Source organism: Polyodon spathula, chromosome 29 (genome assembly GCF_017654505.1).
Source record: "Polyodon spathula isolate WHYD16114869_AA chromosome 29, ASM1765450v1, whole genome shotgun sequence".
In the NCBI taxonomy this organism is placed as follows: domain Eukaryota; kingdom Metazoa; phylum Chordata; class Actinopteri; order Acipenseriformes; family Polyodontidae; genus Polyodon; species Polyodon spathula.
In genome coordinates, this window is record NC_054562.1 from 1,457,069 (window position 1) to 1,480,989 (window position 23,921).

Genomic DNA, 23,921 nt, shown 5'->3' on the forward strand with positions numbered 1-23,921 from the left:
GGTGAAAGACAGAGAGCTTGAGTCGTAGCGGGTCCATTTGGAGGGCAAGACTTTGTTAGTGTCGTTTTATTATTATGTTACTTTCAAAATTTCTCAAGTTAATATCTAAAAGTAACTGATATTCACGGCTGGCTTCACCCAGACCATTGTTATATTTACTCAGACAGATTATATAACTGACTGGTAATATAACAGAGATTATATAGATAGATTATACAGTCAGATAAGGATTAGAGATTATATAAATCGATATTATAATAGAAAATTAATATAAATTCATTATATAACAGTATAAATACATTAGAGAGAGAATATAAATCTTATATAGTATAGATTATATCATTGATAATAGATTCTGTAGATTATATAGATAGATAAGGATTAGAGATAAATGCAATGGATTATATAGATTAGAGAATATAAACCGATTATATAGTATAAACAGATTATAGATATAATACAGATAACACAATGTAAATCTATTAACACAGTAAACAGATATAGATAAATATTCTATAGCTAATAGACTATATAACAGTAAATAGCTAATTGTATACACAGATCATTAATATAAATCTTATATAACAGGGAGTGTAAAGAGATTATATATAAATCGATTGGATAACAGTATGATGGATTATATAACAGATGTGATAGATCAGTATGTAAGTGTGAAGGGAGTGCTGACTGTACAGGAGGTTTGAAATCAGTATCGTTCGCATTGCCAATGAAAAATGACCCCCCAGCACGCCACTCTAATCTTTCACCCCTCTCCTGAGCACGGGGGTCAAATTCACACGAGTTAAATGCAATAAATAATTAAAATAATAATAAACAGGACCTTTTCCCAAAGCGACACGTTCGGAACGCACTGCAGAGATTTTTTTGTTTTTTTTAAAAAGTCTGAATAAATATTTGAAAGAAAACTTTGAAAATAAAAAATGAAAACAAAACCAAAGCCTGCCTGCATCAGAACCGGACTCCTACAAAACACAAACCACCAACGCACAAAACCAACCTAGTCCACTGTGGGGGAAAAACACACGAGAATCTTTCAATAACCCTGATGCTTTCCTTACAGGACGTATCCCAACAGCTAAACTACAGCTCCCAGCATCCCTCACCGTTGCCGCGGGTGCAGAGGCATGCTGGGAGCTGTACCGATTCAGTGTGTATCAATGAATCCTGATGCTTTTACATGCATAGCAATAGAGGTCTGTATTGTTTGAGATACAAGACCACAGCTCGCTGTAGCTAAAACTACAGCTCCCAGCGTCCCTCACCATTGCCGCCAGTGCAGCGGCATGCTGGGAACTGCCTGGCCGATTCTATTCGGCATACCCTGCTTGAATCGAACCAGCTCTCACTGGAGGAGAGAGCCAGCCCACCCTCAGCCATTTCCACAGAGCAAACAAAAAATGAGGAGGCAAAAAATGACTTAATTTGTTTAAAAAAAGGATTGGAAAGCTAAAAAGAATGTTTAAAAATATCAGTTTAGAAAAAACGTAAAACACAGGGCTGTACGACAAGGCGCTTCACACAAAGTCACAAAAACCACATCCCAAAAACTGGGATGGATCTGACAGCAAGACACACCGCGGAACCATTCTCACATCACACAGGAAGCAGGCTGGGGGGAATGTTTTAGCGGCTGCGCGCTGGTGTTCACGCGCACAGGAAGCGGGGGGGGGGGGTGTTACCTGTTGCGCGCGTGTGAGCGTCCCTCTCTGAGTGCCGCGTCTCTCTTCCTCGAGCGCGCGGGTCAGCCTCTCAAACTGCATCTCCTGCTCACGCACCGAGGCCAGCAGGCTGGCTGTGCAATCCACGTCAGAGTCCTCCATCGAGGGACAGGGGAGAGGGGGAGCGAGGAGGAGGAGAGGGGGAGCAAGGAGGAGGAGGGCAGCTGACGGGGAGAACAGGGACAGGACAATAAAACAGAGGAGTTTGGAAAACTAGCCAAAAGGAGAAGAAATAAATGATAGAAAACTGAATTCAGTGTTTCTAAGGGCTGGGAATGAAGCACTGAAATATTCCAACACTGGAACCGTTTTTAATACCCATGATCCATCAGACATCAGGGCTGGACAGACTCACTGTGGAAATCGATGAATCGCGATGCTTTCCTTACATGATTTCCAGTCATCGATCCTAATACAAGACCACAGCGCATTGAACTACAGCGCCCAGCATCCCTCACCATTGCTGCAGAGGCATGCTGGGAGCTGTAGTCCTAGCTATGGCTGCACCGATTCAGTGTGCATCAATGAAATCTGATGCTTTTACATGCATAGCAAGAGGGCTGTACTGTTTGATACAAAACCACAGCTCCCAGCATCCCTCACCATTCCTGCCAGTGCAGAGGCATGCTGGGCGCTGTAGTCCTTCGCTTGCCGTTCTTCAGGGCTGCGTTTAGACCTGTCATGAACACATTCTCGTGACATCAGTCTCATAACTAGAACACAAACCGGGAATTAACCCTTTCATGCAAGAGCCCTCGTTACGGGAACAAATGCATGACTTCACACGAGATGAACTGAGCAAATCAAAACTTTTATATATAAAAATCTTGCAAAAAATTTGGCATCAAACTATTTTTTCCACTCAACCGTTTCTAAAATTACATGCATGAAAAGGGTTGAGATGAGCCCCACAAACTAAAAACAGAGAAGAAGAAATCGGCCATTTCAAGAGATCGTAATAAAAACGTTGCAGACAGACCCTCGCTTTCCTTTCTCTCTCTCCACTATAATCCCATGAGAAGCTTTCTCCAAACCAAGCAACACATTTCCTCCTCGCCTTTCAAAATACCTGTCTATTTTTAAACTGTGCCTCGCGCTGGGTGAGAATGTGTTCAGTTTCACATGTTTAACTGAGATAGAAACTCGCACTAGCCCTGCTGCTGCACCCAGTCCTGGGGTTCAGAACTCCCCTCAATGAAGTCTAGTATTATTAATATTGCACTGATCAGGAGCCAGGAGTTTGAACAGGGTTAGAAACTCACACTAGCCCTGCTGCTGCACCCCATCCTGGGGTTCAGAGCTCCCCTCAGTGAAGTCTAGTATTAATATTGCAATGATCAGAGTTTGAGCAGGATTAGACACTGCATTGGTGAAGATATTTTATAAAAATCAAGCTAAAAATTGCTTTTTAAAAACACAGTAAATTACAAAAAATGTGTTGCTTAGTAGAGGAGAATCTCCACAGCTTTGTAACCTCAACGTAGAGAGGTGTCTTAGAAACAGGAGTTCTGCTTTTATCATCTCCATTATGTTTTATATATATATATATATATATATATTATATATATATATATATATATATATATATATATATGAGAGAGAGAGAGAGAGAGAGAGAGAGAGAGAGAGGAAAGCTGTATCTCTATAGAGAGAGATAGGAGATAGATATAATGGTCAGCCAATTCTTGCCAAAATATCATTAAACCAGTTAGAAAACTTAATCACATAAACTCAGTGCCAAGATCAGTGCAAGGCTTGCAAAGAACTAGAATACACAGCATGTTAACACAGGTCATACTTCATAATACAAACTAACTTAGCATCGAACCTCTAAAATAGAGAACAACGTCTGCTAAACAAATACAAAAGTGAGGCTACGAAACACAACATAGGATACAAATCAATGCCCCCCATTAGCTTCAGGTCGTTCCGAGCAGTTCTGTCGCTCCTCCAATGAAATCGAGTGCCTATCATTTCACAAGCCTGTCTACCTGGCTCTGAGGAGCCTGCCAGGGGGAATCCTTCGACTTCTGAACTCTCCCAGCTCTGGCGCGTTCCGCTCCCACCGTCGCTTGCCTCAAAATCAACTCTCCAGACCCGCCTGTTCTCTCTTGCTCTCCGTGCTCTTTAAGCCTGATCTTTGCTATTAGCTGCTGTGTTGCTGCTACTATTGCATGTATTGTGCTGCTATCCTGTATTCTGCTCTTTCCACTGTAATTAATGCACTATTTCATGTATTGTGCTGCTATCCTGTATTCTGCTCTTTCCACTGTATTTAATGCACTATTTCATGTATTATGCTGCTATCCTGTATTCTGCTCTTTCCACTGTATTTAATGCACTATTTCATGTATTATGCTGCTATCATGTATTCTGCTCTTTCCACTGTATTTAATGCACTATTTCTACTTTCATGTATTCACACTATTTCATGTATTATGCTGCTATCCTGTATTCTGCTCTTTCCACTGTATTTAATGCACTATTTCATGTATTATGCTGCTATCCTGTATTCTGCTCTTTCCACTGTATTTAATGCACTATTTCATGTATTATGCTGCTATCCTGTATTCTGCTCTTTCCACTGTATTTAATGCACTATTTCATGTATTATGCTGCTATCCTGTATTCTGCTCTTTCCACTGTATTTAATGCACTATTTCATGTATTATGCTGCTATCATGTATTCTGCTCTTTCCACTGTATTTAATGCACTATTTCATGTATTATGCTGCTATCCTGTATTCTGCTCTTTCCACTGTATTTAATGCACTATTTCATGTATTATGCTGCTATCCTGTATTCTGCTCTTTCCACTGTATTTAATGCACTATTTCATGTATTATGCTGCTATCCTGTATTCTGCTCTTTCCACTGTATTTAATGCACTATTTCATGTATTATGCTGCTATCCTGTATTCTGCTCTTTCCACTGTATTTAATGCACTATTTCATGTATTGTGCTGCTATCCTGTATTCTTCTCTTTCCACTGTATTTAATGCACTATTTCATGTATTGTTATAACGACGATCCGTGACTAAATTAAGACGCGTAGGTGAGTAAATACGTGATACATAAACTTGCACTATTTCATGTATTATGCTGCTATCATGTATTCTGCTCTTTCCACTGTATTTAATGTACTATTTCATGTATTATGCTACTATCGTGTATTCTGCTCTTTCCACTGTATTTAATGCACTATTTCATGTATTATGCTGCTATCCTGTATTCTGCTCTTTCCACTGTATTTAATGCACTATTTCATGTATTATGCTGCTATCCACTGTATTCTGCACCATTTCATTTCCACTGTATTTAATGCACTATTTCATGTATTATGCTGCTATCATGTATTCTGCTCTTTCCACTGTATTTAATGCACTATTTCATGTATTATGCTGCTATCCTGTATTCTGCTCTTTCCACTGTATTTAATGCACTATTTTGTATTGTTTCTGCTCTTTCCACTGTATGTTATGTATTATGCATTGTCACCGAAAGGTACATTTTTTCTTTTTTTAGGGTAATGCGTTTTCAAACAATCTGCAACCCCAAAAGTATTTTATCGTTTTTTTCCGCTGTGTGATGGTGCTCCACTATGAAAGGCGCTATATAAAATAAAGATTGATGAAAGATAGATCCTAACTCCTGGGGGGTCCTGTCCCCCTCACTCCAATCACATGACAGCGGGAGGGAGTCCGATCAGCGCCCGGCAGGCAGGGCTCTCCAGACTTGAGCCACAAAAGCCAGATTTTAAAATATTTAAATAAGAACTCTAGGACTGGAGGAGCGACAGAACTCTGAACCACTCCAGCAAAACAAAAAAACAAGACAGGGAGGAGAGAACAGATTTTAAAATCATGTTAGCAGATCATTCACAAGTAAAACAATTCCATCATCAAATAATAAAGCAGACAAAGGAAGTGGATACCGACCTGTGCCCCTGATTGACTGGCAGACTGGGGAGTGGAGCAGGAAGTTAGGGGGGGAGGGGAGGGAGGAAGCGTCTAGTTGCAAAGGCTCATGGGAGAAGCAGCCCGTAAAAGAACCACCAGCTTCAGAACGAGGGAGGAAAGGAAGGAGGGAGTGCAGAAGCTGCAGAAAGGAGAGAAATAAATCACTCTAAATACCAAGAAAGAGGTGCAATTAAATCATTGATTCATTAGAAAAAAAAGGAGGAGAGAGTGGAAACATTTCATGGAAATTGACAATTTCAACAACATTTTTACACGCAGGGCTGCGATCGACGGCAAACCCTTTTGAAAATAAATTCCTGACGTTACAATTCTCTTTAAAATCAACTGCAATTATGAATTTAGTCATTCAGCAGATGCTTTTATCCAAAAGAGACTTGCTAGGGGGGTGAACTCTGCATCATCAACAACTGCTGCTGCTGCAGAGTCTCTTCCAATAGGACCTCGTTTGCTTGGCGTCTCATGCGAAGGACGGAGCACAAGGAGGTTCAGTGACTCGCTCAGGGTCTCTCACACACACACAGCGAGTCAGGGGCTGCTGCAGAGTCTCTTCCAATAGGACCGCGTTTGTTTGGCGTCTCATGCGAAGGACGGAGCACAAGGAGGTTCAGTGACTCGCTCAGGGTCTCTCACACACACACAGAGAGTCAGGGGCTGAGCTGGGATTTCAACCTCCTGTTAGGGATCCTTTCTAACCTCACCCCATATTTACTTGCTGGAGGGTATAAATGAACGCACACCCCTATTTAAGTTTATTTTAGTTTAGTCTAGATGATTTCTATTGTTAAAGTTTTTTTTTTTTTTTTTTTTTTTTTATTAAAACTAACTTTACTCCCAGGTTTGTGAATTTGATAAAAGTATTCACACTTGAAAGGTTATCACTCCCCCAGATTCAGACATACCTGTCCATCCATCTCTATTGATCATCTATTATATAAATATTATCTATCTATATATCTATCTCTATTATCTATCTGTTATATAGATATATATCTATTATCTACCTATATCTATCATCTGTCTATCTATTATATCTCTAACTATTATTTATCTCGATCATATAGACATCTATTGCTGTGGTAACTGTGAAAGGCAGCCAGCGATGCGCAGTGTGAGGAAAGCGTAGGACTGTGTGAATCGCAGCTTCTGGTGTTACTGGGAATCACACCCACGTCAGCGTGGGACCAGGGGCTTGCTAATCACTGCGCAGACAGAGTGACAGCATGGCTTACTTTACCAGACAGATCAGACTGAGAATCACACCAAGAGATAGAGGGAGGGGCCACAGAAAAGTTTAAAAACTTTGCAAGCTAGCCGTTTCCAATCGCCTGTCCTGTATTCCATTAGAAGATGTCTAACTTGATTATTCACAATGCAAGAACTATAGAAACCTTTCAAGAGCCACTCCATGTAATTACAATGCAGTATACTGTCGTCATGTAAAGAAAGCATCACAAATTGATAGATTAAAAATCAGTACAGCCCTGGCTAGGACTACAGCTCCCAGCATGCCTCTGCACCCGCAGCAAGGGATGCCGAGAGCTGTAGTTCTTTAACTACAATGAGATCAACTTTGCTTGAGAGAGGGAGAAGCTCTATCAGGTGAAGGAAACATCAAGATTTCTCTACACAGTGAAATCAGTCGAGTGAACAGGAGAAGATTGATCAGAATGCATGACTATGAAGAGAGATGTGATAAATACAGAGAACAAGGGGTGGGGCTTGGCTGGATATGCAGGGCCTTTTAAACCTGTCTTACTGGGAATGAAATGACTTTTAAACAGCGAAAATAAATTGGACCTGACAGGCGCTGAATAAAAGGACCAGCCAAGGGTTAATTCTCCCTGGATTTTGGGGCAGGGCTTTCTCAAACCCGGTCCTGTGGGACCCCCCCCCCCCCCCCCGGTTTTCATTACAACTGATCTCTTAATTACTGAACCAGACCCTTCACTGAACTGATCAATTAGCTTAATTAGACCCTTTTAAAAAAGGGACTGAGTCAGCCCGTGACTGGAACTCTGTAACTTTTTAGGAGCAGGAGAACAAATTAAGAAAATGGTCAAACGAAAAGCAAATTAGTTCAATTATAAAAACTGGTCCAGTTACAGATGGCTCAGTTGGAACGAAAACCAGGACAGGGGGTTACCCCAGAACCAGGATAGGGTTTGGGGGGTGGAGCCCTCCTTTTAGATGGTAGACTTGTTAGATTTCTACAGGTGTTTGCTAAAAGGATTTGGGATCACGCGGGTTGGGTTTCAGAATTTGGTTATTTGAGAACCAGCGAGTCTCGCCTCACACACGGTGGCTCTTGTCATTTGATCTTAGTCAGCAGACTGTCACAAACTTGCCGTCACCCTCAGGGGCGGTTCAGTGATGCAATCCCAGTGCATCCTGTGACATCACCCCAGTGCACGGAACTCAGAAAACCACAATGAACAAACAGAAACCGCTAGCGCTCCAGATTCTCACACACTTCCCTGGAAAGTCATGACGTAGCCCTCCCTCCCCCCACTCCAACTCACACCGAGAGATTCCCACACTCCAGAGACACAGCGCACTCTGTCCTGACAAGCACAGAGGAGCCGGGAGAGCTGAGAGAGGGTGTGAAATCAGGAGGAGGGAGAGGCACAGAAGCATGGGGTTGATAAAACTAAGCGGAGTTAGAAACTCACACTAGCCCTGCTGCTGCTGCTGCTGCACCCAGTCCTGGGGTTCAGAGCTCCCCTCAATGCAGTCTAGTATTATTATTATTAATATTGCAATGATCAGGAGCCAGAAGTTTGAGCAGGGTTAGAAACTCACACTAGCCCTGCTGCTGCTGCACCCAGTCCTGGGGTTCAGGAGAGACACAGAGAGAGATCGACAGAGAAACAGACACTCAGTTCAATGGATCACAGCACCACACCATATTAGGAGTTGTAGCTAGATGAAGTAAACTCAGGCGAAGGGGGGGGGGGGGGGGGGGGGGGGGGGGGGGGGTCAGTCATGGTCAGATCACTCAAGCAGGAACTGATCCAACCCACCCACTGACCAGCTGCTTTACACAGACCCACGTTCACACTAGCACACAACACTACCTTACAAAGACAAGGCAGCACAAGACCAGCACAACTCAAAAACACACGGGTTGAACCTGGAGATCCTGAAGACGCTGAGAAAGACTTCTAGTGGAAACGTTTGCCATTGAATTCACACTGAAGACGCTGAGAAAGACTGAATACTTTTAGTATTTCTGAACACAGCGTTGTTGAGTGTTACGGACAAAACGTCCGACAAAAAAAACGCTTCTAGTTTTGTGAATAAGGCTCCGACGTTTATCCAACGGAAACGATGGCACACACACACAGGAATGCAGAACGTCAGGTCTAGTGGGAGAGACAGGAAGGGTTGGGTGTCACTCCAGTGATCAGACAGCCTCAAGTTCCTACAGTATTTGGAATGAAACAGATCTTAAAAGAAAACAGGGTTTTCGTGCTCTACGGTCCAGGATCAAACTCCAAGGACAACTGCAACCACCTTGATCCCAGCAAGGAGCAAAACAAAACACGCAGCAGCATGCAAGACGATCACAACAGAACCCTTCGCTTCTGTAGCGATTTCCAACTATGCCAGAACCGACAGTCTGGAGAAATTATCCGGCAAAACGAGGGACTCACTGAATTGATGATTAATAGACCACCCATGGAATTCACTTTAAAAATAGTCGGAGAAAAGGAACACACACACTCGCACGCATGCACAAGGCTCTCTGGAAGTTTGAGACACCTGACAAGCACAGAGCGGTCTGACGTTTTCACACACAGAGAGCCTATTGTTTCTGTAATCGCGGGTCACCGAGCAGAAGTTTAAATTCTCACAGCCCGAGGTGTTTTCATGCGGGTGGAATCAAAAGGATATTAATGACGCATCTTGTTTTGTAATAAGCTGACAGTCAATTATCCTGTGCTATGAAATAGCCTGAGCGAGTTTCATCACAAATCAGACAGACAGCCCCACAATCCTGTTCAGTTTGATGCTGCAATATAATCCCTTCTTCTTGGTGTCTGTGTTAGTTTACTACACCCTGAAAAGAGTTTAGTTTCATTAAAGCTGCAGAGACAGACAGACAGTGAGCCAGCCTCCACACCCCCCCCAGATTCTGCTCCTCTCAATAGCTTGTGTCTAAAGAAGGTGCCGAGCGAGTGTCATCAGTCGGACGAGCGCCTCTCTAGATGTGTATCTTAATGTGAGCGATTGTGTTTCTTGTAAGAGGGGTGGGGTCACACAGCCCCACTCTGGGCGTTACTCTTGCCTTGGGGAAGGGAAATTTTTAGGAGACACAGACAGACAGGAACCTGTTCATAGTTTCACCTCTCAGCCACAGCCAGTGGAATGCAGTGACCTCAGAGTGAATGAATAACAAAGAGAGAGGGGGGTGAGGCGGGGGAGAGAGAGACAGAGGGGGTGAGGAGGGAGAGAGACAGAAACATGTTTGATAACTGCAGCCCCAAGATTCTGATCCTCTCAATATCTTCAGCTAAAAGTCTACAGCAAGTTTCAGGACAATGAGATCAGCATATCTCCAGAAATCTGGAGTAAAGTTTGACGTGTGTGTCTGTGTGTGTGTGTACAGCGCAGTCCTGTAATACCTGTGTGTGTGTGTGTGTACAGTGCAGTCCTGTAATACCTGTGTGTGTGTGTGTGTGTGTACAGCGCAGTCCTGTAATACCTCTGTGTGTGCGTGCGTGTGTGTACAGCGCAGTCCTGTAATACCTGTGTGTGTACAGCGCAGTCCTGTAATGTGTGTGTGTGTGTGTGTGTGTGTGTGTAATGTGGTGTGTGACAGCGCAATCTGTATTGGGAGACACAGCGTCATACCTGTGTGTGATGTGTACAGTACAACACACACAAACACACATGTGCGTACAGGACATGTGTGTGTGGTGTGTGGTGTACACAGCACATGTCGCGTCTAGGACTGTGTGTGGACACACACATGTCGCGTGTGTACAGCGCGCAGTCTGTAATACCTGTGCTGGTGTGTAATCAGCGCCAGTAATGTGTGTGTGTGTGTGTGTGTGTGTGTGTGTGTGTGTGTACAGCACAGTCCTGTAATACCTCCACGTGTGTCGCCGCAGGACAGCGGTCAGGCCTGCCCACACACCACATGTACAGGACGCACAGCAAACCGTCCTGTAAGTCTGTGTGTGTGTGTGTGTCTGTGTGTGTGTGTACAGCACAGTCCTGTAATACCTGTGTGTGTGTGTGTGTGTGTGTGTGTGCGTGTACAGCGCAGTCCTGTAATACCTCTGTGTGTGTGTGTTGTGTACAGCGCAGTCCTGTAATACCTCTGTGTGTGTGTGTGTGTACAGCGCAGTCAGTGTGTGTGTGTACAGCGCAGTCCTGCAATACCTCTGTGTGTGTGTGTGTACAGCGCAGTCCTGTAATACCTCTGTGTGTGTGTGTGTGTGTGTGTACAGCGCAGTCCTGTAATGCGTGTGTGTGTGTGTGTGTGTACAGCGCAGTCCTGTAATACCTCTGTGTGTGTGTGTACAGCGCAGTCCTGTGTACCTGTGTGTGTGCAAGTGCTGTTTACAGCATTTACAGTCCTGTAATAATACAGTCGCGTGAGGTCAGTGTGTGTGTGTTGGTACAGCGCACATACAACGTGGAGACATGTGTACAGCGCAGTCCTGTAATACGCTGTGTGTGTGGTGGTGACACACACAACACAGTGTACAGCATGCAATACCTCTGAGTGTGTACACTACGTGTCAGCGCAGTGACATGATGTGTCCTGTGTGTGTGTGTAATGTGTGTGTGTGTGTGTGTGTGTGTGTGCGTGTGTGCACAGCGCACATCTGTGTGAGACACCACACCGACAACAAATGTCGCGTCAGGACATTATGTGTGTGTTACACCGCACCCTAGCACCCAGGTCTGTTAGTGTAGTGTACATACTACCCGAACTGTGTGTGTGTGTGTACAGCGCAATCCTGTAATACCTCTGTGTGTGTGTGTTGTGTACAGCGCAGTCCTGTAATACCTCTGTGTGTGTGTGTGTGTACAGCACAGTCCTGTAATACCTGTGTGTGTGTGTGTGTGTGTGTGTGTGTGTGTTGTGTACAGCGCAGTCCTGTAATACCTCTGTGTGCGTGTGTGTGTACAGCGCAGTCCTGTAATACCTCTGCGTGTGTGCGTACAGCGCAGTCCTGTAATACCTCTGCGTGTGTGTGAGTGTGTGCGTAGTGCAGTCCTGTAATACCTCTGTGTGTGTGCGCGCACGCGTCAGCCTCCTCTGGGTCTCATTCCCAGCAGAGCGACAATTAAATCTCTCTTCCGTTGCCAGATAGTGTGGAAATAACTGTACTCCAAGTTCACTTCCTAATCAAACTGATTCACCTTCCCAGGGACAAGCTATCTGTGGAATTCAGAGGGCGGGGGGGGGGGGGGGGGGGGGGGTAAGATTGCATCATGCTTCAGAAAGACACAAAACACTAAGAGAACAAAAACAGCCAAAAAAATAAATTTAAGCCATGCCTCAAAACACAAGGAGAGCCAGAGACTCAAACAGAAACCGCTCCCCCACACACACGGTTATAAATCTTAATTTCCTTAAAGCATGGCTTAATGCAAGATTGACTTTAAAAACAGACTCCTTAAAAAATAAAACACAAAAAACCCACCTTTAAATAAGAAACAGGGCTCAGGTGTGTGTGTGTGTGTCTCACTATTTGCAAGCAGGGAATGGTGTTCTAGAAGTGTAAGGCTGCGTTCTAGAGCGGGGAATGGTGTTCTAGAACAGTAACACCCACCCGCATTCAGCTGAGGGTCTAGTTGAGCAATGGAGACCTCAGCTGGAATGAAAAGCAGGCAGCCGACACACATACACAGGGCCCCCCCCCCTCGGCCAGGAAAGGGGGGGGGGGGGGGGGGGGGGGGGGGGGGGGGGGGGGGGGGGGGGTTGAAAAACAGCCGGCAGAAACGATTAAAAAGCAGCTCCGCCCTCAGCTAAACCTGCCAGGTTTCTTTCTCTCTGCACTGTTACAGTTTGTGAGAGAATGGATTTTAAAGATGGTCAGTGCTCCTTTAAAGGGAGGGGTCAGTGATCCTGTTAATAAAGCTAATAAGAGGTGAGAGAATGGATTTTAAAGATGGTCATCGCTCCTGTAAAGGGAGGGGCCAGTGATCCTGTTAATAAAGCTAATAAGAGGTGAGAGAATGGATTTTAAAGATGGTCAGCGCTCCTGTAAAGGGAGGGGCCAGTGATCCTGTTAATAAAGCTAACAAGAGGTGAGAGAATGGATTCAGTAACATTGACTGCAGAGTGGCGAGCTTAACTCTGCGTTCTGTAACTGGAGACGACGGAGGACGGCAATAGGGGTTTACTTTAATCGCAGAGAGATTTGATTTTTACCGTCGTACGGCACTGTGTTATGCTCTCAAATCTCAAACAGTCTCTCGTGTTTTTAGATTAGCTGGAAACGGTCGCTTTCAGTTCAAAGCTCAGGGTAGCGTGGGCTCTGCTCTGTGCTGGCAGGAGGGGGGGAGGGAGGAACAGCACCAGGCTGCACAGCCTCTTGTAAGGAATCAGACTCTTATCTGGGTAGCTGAGAGATAAGGACATACCTGCGTGCCTGTACTGATGGGGGGAGGGGGGACTGTGCAAACAGGCAGCTGTCACTATACAAACACAGAGACAGACAGAGGTGGACTTTGAACACACAGAGCTGGTAATCAGACTCCTATTGCACAGCAGCATCACCCAGTCCAGGTTTCACTACCAGCTTGATCAGCCCCCAGTGTGTCTAGGTAACAAGCTCAGGTGTGATTATTGAACTCCTAGTGAAACCAGGAAGGCTTCAAAAGCGCCGAGGGAATCTGCTTCAAAATAAAGAGATCACACACTTCCGGACAGGATGAAAACGCTCCGACTGACTCAACTCTCCACTGGCGCTCCGAATTCCACATCGTTCCGTACGCAGCGCTCCCCTCCCGCCCCATCCCATAATAAAACGAGGAACACTTTCCACAGAGGTGCTGTACACCCCCGGGGCGTGTGTCCGGCGAAGGCCCCCTGCGGTCGTTCTGCGCGGCTTCAACACCACGCCCGCTCTCAGCACTGCGGCTGGATGTTCTTGTAGAGAAATCCGTTTCACACAAGGGGGGGGGGGGGGGGGGGGGGCTGGACAGTCCTGGGATTAGTTTAACGGGGGATGTGGTTTTCGGAACTCAGCTGCGAGAACAAAAGACAGCCCCCCAACCCCCCACCACCACCACCACCACCTCACTGCATGGAGCTGCACAACTAAAAATAAAGCAGCGAGAAAACCCGGGAACACAGCCAGAGACTAACACAGAGAGAGAGAGACTAATACACCGAGACATAACATGTTCACACACAACAACAATTAATAATAATACTAGACTTCATTGAGGGGAGCTCTGAACCCCAGGACTGGGTGCAGCAGCAGCAGGGCTAGTGTGAGTTTCTAACCCTGCTCAAACTCCTGCCTCCTGATCATTGCAATATTAATAATAATAATACTAGACTTCATTGAGGGGAGCTCTGAACCCCAGGACTGGGTGCAGCAGCAGGGCTAGTGTGAGTTTCTAACCCTGCTCAAACTCCTGGCTCCTGATCATTGCAATATTAATAATAATAATACTAAACTTCATTGAGGGGAGCTCTGAACCCCAGGACTGGGTGCAGCAGCAGGGCTAGTGTGAGTTTCTAACCCTGCTCAAACTCCTGCCTCCTGATCATTGCAATATTAATAATAATAATACTAAACTTCATTGAGGGGAGCTCTGAACCCCAGGACTGGGTGCAGCTGGGTTGGCTATGTTCATTGAATCCACACACACACACACACGTAATACAACCACAGAGATCTTGGATCCAGTTCAGGTTTTACAGGGAGGTCAGATAGAAATGCAAAGAAGTCACAAATTGAGCAAGACAAACCTCAAAAGAAATTCCGCAGAGTAAAAAAAAACATTTCTGGAAGGAACTAAAAACAGAAAACACAAATAAACAAACATTTAAAAATAAGCACCACTCCCAAAAACGCTGGCACAGAAACACCTCCAACAGGATCCAGACTCCCTGTACTCCCCCAAACTTGTTCGCGCAGCGTGCGCGCCGCTGTTCCTGCATCTCTGGGACGGGGAGCTCCGCGGCATTCGGGCGCTGATGTCAGAAAACTGGGGTGGTTTAGCGACTGAAGAGGAGCGAGGGAACAGCTGCTTGCGTGGATCGTGGTTTCTGTGGACCGTGGACCCACACAAACCCAAAGCAGCTGTTTCTTCACTGCGGGTCGATTTCCACACACACACACACACACACACACACACACACACACACACACACACACACGGTCCCTCACGAGCCTGCCCTGCTGAATTTAACCAGGAAGGGTGTGGAAAAGATTAACAGGAATCAATTGGACATGTTAACTGATACATGAGACAGACTCGATCAACTGCACAAACTAGAATTGTGGGGGGGGGGGGGGGGGGGGGGGTAGTGGATAGGATTTACCATCAGTTAAACAGGAACAGAAATCTGCCCCCCCCGCCCCTCCACACACACACACAAAATATCCTTTCTGAACAATGACTGCATTCCGGACCTGGCCTCAACATGCCTAATCTGTACAGAATCGAAATTCCAGCAGCAACACTAAAATTCCCCCCCCCCTCTCTCTCTCACTCGCTCTACACACTAGCCTGCCACTCCCTCAGGAGCTGCACAGGACAAAGTTCAAAGACGTCAAAACAGGAGCACCAGGAGGCACAGGGACACAGAGAGACAGCTAATTCACCAGCCTCCCGCCTTCCTCTGGGGGCCTGGGCTCCAATCTGGGGAGCAGGGTGGCACAGCCACACACAGGGGGGGGGGGGCTAACTCTCACTGCTGAATTTCAGGAGCCCTATACATGCACAGAGAAGCAGTGGAAGAGAGGACGCTACACAAGAACTAGGGCCGTCCACAGTTTAGCGTTGAACAACAACCATCCAGTCAACCACAACAGCGTCAAATCTCAAAGCCGAGGCGTTCGCTCCCGTGGGAAAGCGCCACGCAACTGATTTCATGAGCTTTCCAGTCTCCACCAGTTAAAAGCTGCAAGGATGCAGCGATCGCTCAAGGCACGTGGTTTATATTCGCCGAAGGATTCAAAGTAAAGCTCTTTAAAAAGGAGGGCTAGAAGTTGCACTCCACGAAGCATCGCCCAGCACAGCGGTCTCTGCGCATAGCAACGCTTCGGAGAGACTGATTTCCACCCTCGCGAATAAAAGCCTTCAAAAAGATTTCTATCTTTCACCCTGCCGAGCGACAAACGCCTGCAGGACTGTTTAAAAAGGACTTTTCGGAACTAGAAGTTCTTCATTCTCCGATCGCTAACGAACAAAACAGGAACAGAGTCTTATCCACCCACCCCTCTCCTCTTCCCCCAAAATATGTTTAACCCTTAGCTGGTCTGTTTATTCAGCGCCTGTCGGGTCCAATTTATTTTCGCCGTTTAAAAGTAATTTCATTCCCAGTAAGACAGGTTTAAAAGGCCCTGCATCTCCAGCCCAGCCCCACCCCTTGTTTGCTGTATTTATCACATCTCTCTTCAGAGTCGTGCATACTGATCGATCCTCTCCTGATCACTCGTTTTATCACCAAACTCCTCAATAACGTGATCCCAGTCATTATTTTATTACTGTAACATCTCAGAAAGCTCTGCAGAGGTCTGTGATATTCTCTGAGCGCTGGATGCAGAAGCAGCCGTCTCCTTTGTTATGTTTGTGTTATCTCTGTGGTGCGGGGGGGGGGCTACCAGAGATACGCCCCTTTTCTCCGGCTCCTATCGGTCTCACTCGGCCATTGAAAGGTTTTCTCTCTTTTTCCTGGAGAAAAACCGACTAGAGACCTGTGCTTGACATCTTTTTGATGATGTGGGACAGGGTCCAGACATCGGACTGGAAAGGGAAAATTATAAAGTTGGTCCTGGTCCGACACAGGAGCGCAAAGGGTTAAGAAACGTAAAACACACAAATCAGGACCAGCCGAACACGCAATAACACACGACCTTCGGCCCCCATCGCAACAGGTCAAAGGTCACACCTGCGTTAGCGACTCTTCGCCCTCCCCCGGTCACACAGAGACTGGCTAGGGCTGCTAAAATTGATGCCAGATATGGTAGGCAGGCAGGAGCAGCGGAGAAGCAGAGACAGGTGTTGGAATTCAGCAGCCGACTCCCGTCTGCAATTTCTGTCTTTGAAAAACAAAACAAACTCACGAAAGGGCTTGCTGCCGAAAATCAGAGGGCTTCACAGTACTGCCTTGGTCCGGAGTCCCGGACAGAGATGCGTTTTATATTTCAGAGTACAGCGCTCCCCTCGGTAGCTGACCGTTTGCAAACTCACTCGTTTGTTTTAACGTTGCGAGCCAGGAGTAAGGGTAGGGCTCTTGCACTGGGAAAATACAGGACTGGAGTTTAGAACAGAAATCTCCACTGTGCGAGAGTCAATGCAGAGAACACACTACACAAGCATTCATATATAAATATATATAAAATTCAAAGGGAGACTGAAGGAATCTGTCAGTAGAGTACTGAGCTGGAAATCTACACCACATTGGAGTCAATGCAAAGTCCTCTTTTACAAAAAACAAGATTTTACTGTAAAAAGCCGTCTGATAAGTGAAGAGCTGTCGAGCTGCTTCACTGTCTCACACACACACAGAGATGAGGCACACACACACACACACAGAGATGAGACGCAGACACACAGATAAGATAGACACAGACAAGACAGACACAGAATACAGACACACACTGATAAGACAGACACAGACACACTCCGATAAGACAGAGATAAGATAGACACACTGATAAGACAGACACACACTGATAAGATAGACACACTGATAAGACAGACACAGACACACACTGATAAGACACAGAGATAAGATAGACACACTGATAAGACAGACACAGACACACACTGATAAGACACAGAGATAAGATACAGACACACAGATGAGACACAGACACACTGATAAGACAGACACAGACACACACTGATAAGACACAGAGATAAGATAGACACACTGATAAGACAGACACAGACACACACTGATAAGACACAGAGATAAGATACAGACACACAGATGAGACACAGACACACTGATAAGACACAGAGATAAGATAGACACACTGATAAGACAGACACAGACACACACTGATAAGACACAGAGATAAGATACAGACACACAGATGAGACACAGACACACTGATAAGACACAGAGATAAGATAGACACACTGATAAGACAGACACAGACACACACTGATAAGACACAGAGATAAGATACAGACACACAGATGAGACACAGACACACTGATAAGACAGACACAGACACACACTGATAAGACAGGCAGACGCACATAGATACACACCTCACTGCATGATCTGAGATTACTCAATTCTGAAATCTTGCCAGACTAACCCCCCCCAGAGCTGCCATTACTCAAGGAAGAACCGGTTTCACCGCCCCGGAGAGCTGGCAGGACCAGCCTCTCTCCCCACCCCCATCGCAGCTTCACTGGGTTAACACAGTCACAATGAAACTGCACTCATGCAGTCCGACACACACACAGCTCTGAAACACTCACACACAGTTCAGACACCTGTGAAACTGACACACTGCACTGAAACTCTAATACCCAGTGACCCACTCCCCTACTAACACATGAGCTGCAGCGACACACACTGCGACACTCTGACAAAACAGAGTCACAGACTATGACTAAAGACAGCTGAGCCGCAAATTCTCAGACAAACCACAGTGACGGATAGACAGGCTGTGGGGGCGGAGCAGAGAGGCTGAGGGGGCGGAGCAGAGAGGCTGAGGGGGCGGAGCAGAGAGGCTGAGGTCAGCGATACACACGGCCTGTCGCAACGGCTGTAAACTTTGCAAGTTTTGTCAAATCAAACAAACTTCTCCAGATATGCAAGTGTGACACAGACAGCCACTAAAGAAGGTCCTGAGCGAGTTTCATCACAAACCGGACGAGCGCTTCTCTAGATAGGAGTGAAAATTTAAGAGACAGACAGAGCCCCATAATCCTGTTCAGTTTGACGCTACAATATAATCCCTTCGTCTTGGTGTCTGTGTTAGTTTACTACACTCTGAAAAGAGTTTAGTTTCATTAAAGCTGCAGACAGGCCTCCAGAGGAAGGTGAAACACAGGCGCGTGAAGTCAATGAAAAATAAAGTTTGAAATCAGTAAAACAAGGTCACTTCTCCCACCCTCCTTCCTTGTTCAGCCTCTCTCACACACACCTCTCTCTCTGTCATCATCACACTCTCTCCCAGCCCCTCCCTGACTCACACACACAGTAATCAGCCCACAGCTCCACGGGATGCGACTCAGAGAGAGAGTGAGATAGAGACCTGCCACAAGAAGCACGAAGTTAAATCACAAAGCCGTGCTGAATCAGCGCTCTCAGCGGGCAGGCAGGCAGGCACACCTACGTCAACTGCTGACCACCGTCAGCTCTGAAAAATCACCATTTCACAGCTGTCAAACCAGCAAACAGCATCTACAGGGCTGGTAATCAGACTCCTATTGCACAGCAGTGTCACCCATTCCAGGTTTTACTACCAGCTTGATCAGCCCCAGTGTGTCTAGGTAACAAGCTCAGGTGTGTCTTATTAAACTCATAGCGAAACCAAAAATAGATCAAACTGATATGCACACTGGAGTCTTATACCAGCACTTCAATGTAATTCCAGTCCAGTGACATTAAACTGCCGTTACAATGCAGGGATGAGAATCGTACTCCCGCTGCACAGCAGTGTGATCCAGTCCTGCTTTCACTAGGAGTTTAATAATCAGACTCCCGCTGCACAGCAGTGTGATCCAGTCCTGCTTTCACTAGGAGTTTAATAATCAGACTCCCGCTGCACAGCAGTGTGATCCAGTCCTGCTTTCACTAGGAGTTTAATAATCAGACTCCCGCTGCACAGCAGTGTGATCCAGTCCTGCTTTCACTAGGAGTTTAATAATAAGACACACCTGAGCTTGTTACCTAGACACACTGGGGCTGATCAAACTGGTAGTGAAACCTGGACTGGATCACACTGCTGTGCAATAGGAGTCTGATTACCAGCCCTGTTCAGAACCACATTAATAAGCTGCACTCCGAACGCAATGAGCATTTAAATGGTTTTTAATACTGGAGTTCAAACGTGATTCAAACACTTCATCCTGTAATCGCAGTTAGACTGTGCTGAGAATCTCTATGAGATTTCCATGCGGGAGTCAGTCCTGCACAGGGAGGCTTGGCAACAGAACATCCCAGCGTCGCCAGGGTTACAGCACCCCAGCATCAAGTGAACCAGTCAATGCCAGCCCTGTGCATCAGAGTTCACTGATGCAATAACTTGACCACCACACAGAAGATGAAACCATTGAATTCACATTGAAGACACAGAGAAAGACTTCTAGAGGAAACGTTTGCAGTTGAATCCGTCAAATGTTTCTAGCATATTTCCAAAGTCTATTTTAAACTGATCTGTGTAACATGTCCGTGGCGAGGTGGGAAGGGGACCCTGTGCAGGAGTGCAGAGTGTCTCTCGCTCTCTCTCTCTCTGCTTGTCGGTACTCGCCTGGAAGGAGTTGTGTGTGAGCTGGGTGGAGCAGCAAGCTGCAGAACGAATCAAACCTGCCCTGCACTTCTCCTCGGGGGGGTGTCCCCCCGTCCCTTTCTCATCGTCTTCAGTGTAAATTCAATGGCAATGATCAGGACTGGGTGCAGCAGCAGCAGCAGGGCTAGTGCGAGTTTCTAACCCTGCTCAAACTCCTGACTCCTGATCATTGCAATATTAATAATAATAATACTAGACTGCATTGAGGGGAGCTCTGAACCCCAGGACTGGGTGCAGCAGCAGCAGCAGGGCTAGTGCGAGTTTCTAACCCTGCTCAAACTCCTGCCTCAGGACTTCATTGAGGGGAGTTCTGAACCCCAGGACTGGGTGCAGCAGCAGCAGCAGGGCTAGTGCGAGTTTCTAACCCTGCTCAAACTCCTGACTCCTGATCATTGCAATATTAATAATACTAGACTTCATTGAGGGGAGCTCTGAACCCCAGGACTGGTGAGATTTGAATCCACACACACAGCAGGACTAGAACCTGTACCAAGCAATGCTGCTTCAGCTTATTAAATTAAATCACCTTTGGGGCAAATACCACCCCCCCTCCCCCCCTCCCCACACCTCCTGCTCCCTGCCTCACCCCTGCCTGCAGACACATCGATTCTACCCGCGTCTTCACACAAGCTGAGAGACGACCGTTCGAGCACAAGAACCCCAGAGTCAAAGTGGACCGAGCTCCTTAAGCAGGTTATCCAATTAGCAGGTGCTTAACTAAATCAAACTACAAAACAGATCTACTGTTTGCTTGCGCAGTGTCTCCGCACGCACACATACACACGCAGAGAGAGAGAGGGGCAGCGTGCGAGTCAAATGAAGTCAAAATGCTCTAGTGTTAATTTGTACAGTACAATACAGTTTGACAAAACACACAGTTGGGGGTGGGTGGAGCACGATTTTATTTATATATAAGACTTTATTTATATATATAGCATTCTCTCTCTCTATCCTCCTAGCTATCTATCCAGTATTTATATCTATCCATCTATCTATACAGTACCTATAGATCCCTATATATTACATATACACACTTAACAGTGCTTAACAAGGTTTGTAAATACATGATGTATTGCACAAACACACCATTATACTTACTCTCTCACCTCCAATTTAAAAAATTGAAATAGAGTTGACAATTTTGTACAGCTGAATAAACTACTAAAACACCATAACACATCTACCTCAAACACAACAAAACTGCATTTAAACTCATACAAAAACAAATGCAGTGTATCTATCAATAGCAATAGATTGAGATACACGCACACAGACAGACAGACAATTTATCATAACACATTTACCTCAGAAACACAACAAAACTGCATTTTTAAACTCATAAAAAAGTAATCAAAATACAGAACATGTTTATATAAATTAATATAACAGATTACCAAGCCTGGGGCAATTCTAGATTAAGGGGTGGGGGGAAACACACACACTAAATTAACTAGACCAGATAAAATTGACTTACAAAGTTACGTTCAAAACAAAGATTTTTTTTAAAGTGATAATCTCCTGGTTTTATTATCAGTATTATTATTATTATTATTAATCCAGTCAAACTAAAACCTTAATATGATAACCCGAGGCGGCTGTACTGCCCAGGTGAGCCGTGGTGCAGTTAGGTGGCGAGTGGGTCTGTCCCGGTCTGAAAAGTTTAAATGTTCTCTCCAGCAAGTTTAAAAAGAGTTTGGTCTTTTTTAAAAAAAAAAAAATAGAGAAATACAAACTCCCCGAGGTTGGTACAGGTGTATAAAGCCGTTGGTTTGAAATTCAGTTAATGGCCGATTGAATTCAAGACCCGCCCTGAGTCTCTCTCTCACACACACCTGTGAAACTTGTGACTCACCCCGAAAATCAAGAGCCAACCAAAGTAACAAAACCCTTTTAAAAAAAAAACACGTTAAAACAAACACACGTTTTTAAATTAAACTGTTACTGTCTCAAAAAAAAAAAAAAAAACACCTGAACCTGCCCCAAAATTATCGTGTTGTTTTGAGAGGAAAAAAATTAAAATCCGGGGCCTTGACCAAAAACAAACAATTATATAAAAACACAACCACCTAGATTTATTTATTTATTCACTCATATAGAAAAGTTAATAAGTATTCGACACAATTTCCTTTTCGGAAACCGTGTTTAGGTCTGTCGTTAATTTATTTTTGTTTTGTTTTTTGTTTTTTTATTTGAAAGCGACGTCACCAAAAGTACGTTTTTTAAAAAATAAATAAACAAAACTACAAAAAAACAGCGCGAGGCGGATAAAACGCTTCAAAATAAATAAACTTCTTAAAGAAACAATGTGTGTGTATATATATTATATATATATATAATAAAGTCTCTTACCTTTTAGGGTTTGTCTTTCTCAGCAAAACAACAACGAGTCCCTTGTTGCTAGGGAAGCACGCAGAGGGCTCAAAAAAAAAGAGCAGAGAGAGCTACGAAACAATGAAGGGTTCGTTTAGGTTCAAAAAAAAAAAAAAATTTTTTTTGTGTCGATTAAACAAAAGTGTTTACAAAAAAAAAAAAAAAAAATGATGATGAAACAGAAATGAAAATACATTATAATGCATGCAGAGGGTTTACTGGAACACAAACATTCATATTTATCAAGATCGTTTCCGTGTGATGTTGTACAACAGAATCGCATTCTCGCCAATATACTTTCCTCTTTATCTCTCTATCTTTATGTCTATCCTATATATTATAAACAATTCGTATTCACTCCCCAGATTCTCTCTCTATACATATATCTTTATTTTCATATTTTCCTTTCTCGTTTTAAAAAACAAAAAAGATACAGAAACGACAAACACCAAACGGATACACGGTTTCCCCTCCTGTCCGCTTTGCTCCCGAATGATTTATTTTACCAGGAAGAAAATGAATCCGTCTATTTATTATTATTATTTTTTTTTTTTTTTTTTAAACCCCCCCCCCACCTGTCCACTCACACACAGAGAGAGATACCAGGCCCGTTCAGTGCCCTTATCCCTCCCTCCTTCCCTCTTTCTCTCTCCTTCTCTCTATCCTGTCGTTTGCAGCTGGGTGTGGAGAAGCTACAATCCTCGCTTGTTTGCTGCCGCACTCGCTTACTTTGTGTCTAGTTTGCAGCTTGCTTTTGTATAAAGTCCGTCTTGCGTGCGTTTGATCTCTCTCTCTCCTTCTTTCTTTCTTTCTTTCTTTCTTTCTTTTTCGGGGCTACGACCGATTCCGTTCAGCGTTTAAACTTTATCCGAGTCGCAAAAGTGCCCGAGGAAAAAAAAAAAATATGGGAAAGGAAGAGGAGGAGGGAGGGATTGACACGCTATCGGCTTACCTCATTGAATAATGTGTGTTTGCAAAGTCCTGTCCGCCTTTTCCTCCCCTCCCTCTCTCTTTCTTTCTCTCTCTCTTTCTTTTTGCAAGAGTCACTCTCTCACCAAAACCCACACGCTGACGATGGGGTGTCTGGATCCAATAGGAATCAGATTTGAATCCCCGAAAAAAAAAGGGGTAACAGGACCCGCATTGCAAA

General features: G+C 44.9%; 1 protein-coding gene and 1 long non-coding RNA gene across 2 annotated transcripts in view; both read right to left on the reverse strand.

The window, feature by feature from the left end:
• LOC121302114 (hemicentin-2-like) overlaps positions 1–23,921 on the reverse strand; it is a 250,009-nt gene that overhangs the window by 191,739 nt on the left and 34,349 nt on the right. The window lies entirely within an intron of this gene.
• Positions 1,667–22,794, reverse strand: LOC121302288. Its single transcript, XR_005947694.1, has 3 exons — positions 22,751–22,794; positions 5,679–5,838; positions 1,667–1,903 (listed from the first exon to the last, which is right to left on the reverse strand). It is a non-coding gene; the product is annotated as an uncharacterized LOC121302288 (long non-coding RNA).